A 6,000-nucleotide genomic window follows, 5' to 3' on the forward strand; every position below is an offset into this window, starting at 1 on the left:
AGTGGACCTGGGTTGATGGCCTAGAAGAAGGATCAGTACTGGGTTAGGCAGGCATTAGACATCCAGTGGTTAGTTGCATCTCTTAATAGGGTCTCTACAGGTTATGGGGCTGTTATGGTCAGAGTCTGTCACAGAGTAAGTTTATCTGCCTCTTTTACAATGATCGAAGTAGCTGGTATAGACCACAAACAGAGAAGCCACCCTGAGGCCATGGGATCCAGTCTTTCTGAGATATGGGTTACTGGCCTTTTCCAGGGACCTGGGGTTTGGGTCAGGACCCCCTTTGCAACAACTTTTTTTTCATGGACACAGAGATGGAAGAGCTTGGAGAAAGCAGGGATGCATAAATCCAGGTGTCAGGAGGGAGGGGTGCTATACTAGAGTCTTTTAAGTTCTTAAAGGCCCGTTTGTGCTCCTTAGTCCAGTCCAGGAGGGTGCGGCCTCCTGTTGTACCAGTAGAAGGGCCTGGTAATTTCAGCAATCCTAGGTATCCAGGGGCAACAGGATCTGATGGCCCCAGGAATTGCCTAATTTGCTTTTTGGTGGTTGGTGTAGGGATTTTTATTATGACCTCTATGTGGGCTTTTGACAACAGTGTTTTTCCTTTTTTTTTTTTTTTTTTTTTTTTTTTTTTTTGGTTTTGTTTTGTTTTTTGCTTTTTTGAGACAGAGTTTCTCTGTGTAGCCCTGGCTGTCCTGGAACTCACTCTGTAGGCTAGGCTAGCCTCAAACTCAGAAATCCACCTGCCTCTGCCTCCCAAGTACTGGGATTAAAGGCGTGCACCACTGCTGCCTGGTGTGTTTTTCCTTTTTTAAATTCATGTCCCAAATAGGTGACCTAGAGTGTACAAATCTGAATTTTCATTTTGGTTGCCCGGAAATCTAATTGAGTCAGAGTTTATAAGAGACACCTCGCCCTCCCCTGAGCAGCTCACACAGTCCTCTGTCTTGGGCTGCTAACAGTAAGTCATCCATATATTGAAGTAGGGCAACTTCTGGGTATTTACTATGGAAATTACTTAAATCCTGGGTAAGTGCTTCATCAGAAATGGTAGGGGAATTCTTGAACCCCTGAAGTAATCAAGTTCAGGTTTTTGTTTTTATTTATTTTATGTTTGTGAGTACACTGTGGCTGTCTACACCAGAAGAAGGCATCAGATCTCATTACAGATGGTTGTGAGCTACCATGTGGTTGCTGAGAATTGAACTCAAGTCCTCTGGAAGAGCAGCCTGTGATCTCTTAACCACTGAGCCATTTCTCCAGCCTCCCTGGGTAAACTTTTGAATAATCACTGGGTGACTGGAAAAAAAAAAAAAGGAAGAAATTTAAGCATTCCTAAATCAAATAAAATGAAGGGCTAGAGAGATGGTTCAGTGGGTAAACAAGTTTGAGGGCCTGAGTTCAAATATCCAGAATCAATGTAAAAGATGGATGTGCAATGTATGTATATGTAATCTAGTGCCTCTGTAAGGAAATAGGGGTGATGGGTGGGATGGGAATAGACACAGGAAAATCCCCAGAAGTTCTTAGGCCAGCCTGGCACACAGAACAGAAAAACAGCAGGCATCTTGTCTCTAACAAGGTAGAAAGCAATGACCAACACTCAAGGTTGTCCTCTGACTTCCATATGTGCACTGTGGATATGTACTTTTACACACTCATTCATGAACATGTAATAGCACAAAAGAAGGAAGGAAGCAGGGAAAGAGGGAGAGAAAGAAGGAAGAATGGGAAAAAAAGAGAAAAGTAAATGAAAACATATCTTAGAGCCTTCAGGATACAATATGATAGTTCTAAAGGGGAGGAGTATAGATAAGAATTTTGTCAAAAAAAAAAAAAAAGGTAACTGGAGCTGACTCTAGTTAAGAGCACCTGCTGCTCTTGTAGACAACCTGTGTTCAGTTCCTAGCACCCATCTTGGGAGACTCACAACTGCCTGTAACTCCACTTCCAGATGACCTGACGCCTTCTGGCCTCTGGGACAACTACATACACATGTGCATACATCACACAAACATATAAATAGAAACAAATATTTACTTTTGAAAACTGTAAGAGGCTCAGTGAGATAGCTTGGCAGGTAAAAGGCACTTGTGGCCAATGCCATGCCTGACAACCCAAGTTCAATCCTCAGAGCCTGATGGAAGGAAAAACTAATTCCATCAATCTGTACTTTGATCTCCACGTACAACACATGCTGTGGCACATGTGTGCATGCATGTACCTCCCCTCACAGATTAATACTCAATTTTTAAAAACATTTTTATTTTATGTATGTGAGTACACTGTAGCTTTCTTCAGACACATCAGAAGAGGGCATAGGATCCTACTACAGATGGTTGTGAGCCACCATGTGGTTGCTGGTAATTGAACTCAGGACCTCTACAAGAGCAGTCAGTGCTCTTAACCACTGAGCCATCTCTCCAGCCCAATACTCAATTTTTTAAAAATACAAGTGGGGGCTGGAGGTCCTGAGTTCAATTCCCAGCAACCACATGGTGGCTCACAACTATCTGTAATGGGATCTGACACCGTCTTCTAGTGTGTCTGAAGCCAGTGATAGTGTACTCACATATATATAAAATAATTAAATGAAATCTTTTAAAAGTACAAGTGACCAGAAACTAGACAAAAATGTTCAAGATTCTTTTTTTGTTTTTGTTTTTTTGTTTGTTTGTTTTTTCGAGATAGGGTTTCTCTGTGTAGCCCTGGCTGTCCTAGAACTCACTCTGTAGACCAGGCTGGCCTCGAACTCAGAAATCCGCCTGCCTCTGCCTCTCAAGTGCTGGGATTAAAGGCATGTGCCACCACCGCCCAGCTTCAAGATTCTTAACCACCAACAAAGTATAAGTTAAAACTATATGTAGATTATGTCTTACCCTTATCAGAGTGGGCTACCCTTAAAACAACAGCCGGCCAGAATATGGCAAAAAAAAAAAAAAAAAAAAAAAAAAAAGCTGACAGCCTGAAAGCCCACTAAGTTCCCCACAGTCGCAGACGTGAGCAGTTACCCTCGGGGTTTCTCTGCTGCCTCCTGAAGGCTTGTGTTCTCTCATAGACCTGGAGGGCTCACACCTTAAGGCAAAATTAACCTGGCCTTTGTAGCCCAGTTGACTCCAGATAGATGTAAGAAAATCCAGAGAATGGATGAGCTTATGCAGAAGTACAGGTCATAGTTATTAGAAATAGCCCAAAAGTGTTTGACAATAGAGACAGCAAAGAAGAGCTATTGACAAGGAAAGTAAATCTGGCTACAGTGGCCATTCTACAGCACCTGCCCCTGGGGGAAGCTCTTGCAAGGAGACTAATGTACTTTTGGCAAAGAATTGGGACGTGGAAAAGAAGAGTGCCCTCGATGGAAACCGGTGGGGGGGGAGTAGTGGGCCCATGGCTCTTTCATATTGAGCCCCCCAGAGCCTATGGTAATCGTTTCAATTGGAGGTCAACCAGTAAACTTCGTAGTTAACAGGTGTTAACAGGTGCTTCACACTAGGTATTACAAAAGCCCCTGGGGCCCCTCACCAATCAAATAATGGAGGCACAGGGAGCAGCAAAGGAAGTTGGAAAATATAAATGGATGACAGAATGGACTGTTAATCTTGGAAAGGGGATGGTCACTCATTCTTTCATCATTATCCCCAGTACCTGTTCCCCTTGCAGGAAAGACACTTTATGAATAAACTCTTGTGCTTAGGAGGTATACCTATGCTACAAGTAGGGAGCCTAACCAAAGCTTTGACCGTCACCTGTCCCATGAGTGAGAAGTACTTTCTTCCCAGAGCCTGACTCAAGCCTCTGAAGGGGAATTAAGAGGACTGCTGATAGGGATGTAGCCATTTGTGCCAAAGAAAACTCCTGATTTAGCCAGATATGTGCCAGAGACAGAGAAGGCAGAGACGGGGTCAGGGACCATGTGAAATGCTCCCTTAAGACAGTCATGCTAACTCCATGACAGTCAGCCTACAACACTCCCAAGACTAGACCAGTACAGGACAGAAGGGAAGTAAACAAACAGGTGGATACTATTCACTCAGTTATCCCCAATCCTTAACACTGCCCAACATGTTACCACATGGACATAAGGTTTATACTGGACTGGATTTGAAGATTGCATTCCTTTTTATTCCTGTATCAAAATTAAGCCATCCCATCTTTACATTTGAATGGGCTACTTTGGATCTGGAAATATTGGGGCAATTAAACCTGAACCTGGGGGGCTGGAAAGATGGCTCAGTGGTTAAGAGCACTTACTGCTTTTCCAAAGGTCCTGAGTTAATGGGATCTGGTACCCTCTTCTGGTGTGTCTGAAGGCAGCTACAGTGTAATTAAAAAAATCTTAAAAAACAAACCGCAACTAGAATTGGGGGTGTGGTTTATTAAAAAAAAGTTTACTCAGTCTTCGTTTATTTCTATAGTTTACATAATTTTTCTATTTGTTTCTAATTTTTTCCATTATGATATGGTAAATTACAAGAAATGATTTTATATTCCTGTATTTGTTAAGACTTGTTTATTGCCTAAAGTGTGGTCTGTTTTGAATGAAATTTTATGAGCTGTTGAGAATAATGGATTCTGCAGTTGTAGATGGAATATTTTGTTAGGTTCATTAGGTTTATAGCACAACTCTCCATTTTTTTATGTGTTCTTACTTATTTTAATTTATTATTTTATATCCTAATATCAGCTCCCCCTCTCCTCCCCAGCACCTCCTCATGCAGAACCTTGTACCCCCACACCCCATCCCTTTTGCCCTTCTCCTTTGAGAAAGGAGAATCCCCTTCTAGGTAACATTCCCACACACACTACCCTCCCACCTTATGCCCCACGCCTCACTCCTGGCACATGAGGTCACTGCAGGACTAGGCACATCTCCCACTGAGGCCAGAGAAGGCAGTCCATTTAGGATCCACAGGTAGGCAGGTAACAAACTCAGGGAGAACCTCCATTCCTCTTGGGAACCAAGCTGTTCTCCTACTACATATGTGCAGGAGCCCTAGGTCTAGCCTGTGCTTGGTCTTTGGTTGGTGATTTAGTCTCTGAGAGCCCCCAGGGTACAGGTTAGTTGACTCTGTTGGTCTTCCTGTAGAGTGCAGTTCTTTTCATTGATTTTTTTTTTTTTTTGGTCTGATTAATCTATTTGTTAGAATGTTGGAGTAGACTATTGAATTACCCATTATATTGTATCTGTATCTGTCTGTCTCTTTATGTCCAGTAATATATTTTATTAAGTTTTGTGCTCAACATTTAGTACCTATATACTTAAAATCCTTAACATTCAGTCTCCCTTTGAGACAATGTCTCATGTAGCCAGCTCAAAATGGCCTCCAACCCTCTATGTAGCTCTTCTTGCCTTTACTTCTCTAGTGCTGGGATTACAGCACACCTGACTTCGGCAGTGCTAGGGATCTAACCTTGGGTTTTATACAATCTAGGCAAGCACTCTACCAGCTGAGCTACATCTCTAGCCATAGCTATGCCTTCTTGATAGATTCTCCCTTCTGGTTTGCTTTGTCAGATAGGAATTAGCTTCTCTTGCTTGGTTTCAGACTCTGTTTCCTTGGAATATGGGTAGTAAGTTGGAAGCTGTCATCGCTTTCCATGTCCATGTCCATGATCACTGCTGACTACTGGTCTTCATCCTGGTTGTCCCAGATGGGAAGGTAAACCTTGAGTCCTGCACCACACATATACTCAAAATAAAAATACGTCTTGAGGGGCTGCTTGCCTTCTCACTCTCTTGCTCCTGCTCCCTTCTCTTCACCTCTCTCCCCTGCTTCTTACCCTCTCTCCTCTCCCCATTTCCTTCCCCTCTCTCCCTCTCCACATGCTCATGGCCAGCCTCTAACACCCCACCCCCCCTTTCTCTATTTCTACTCCCTCAACTCCCCACTGCCGCGGACCGGGATTTCTTTCGGGGCCCCTTGTTCCGCGGGACTAGGGATTCTGGCCAGGTGGGCACGGGATTCGGCTTTTGACAAACAGACTACACACGAGTGGTGT

This window comes from Mastomys coucha, unplaced genomic scaffold (assembly GCF_008632895.1).
Source record: "Mastomys coucha isolate ucsf_1 unplaced genomic scaffold, UCSF_Mcou_1 pScaffold11, whole genome shotgun sequence".
Classification (NCBI taxonomy): Eukaryota; Metazoa; Chordata; class Mammalia; order Rodentia; family Muridae; genus Mastomys; species Mastomys coucha.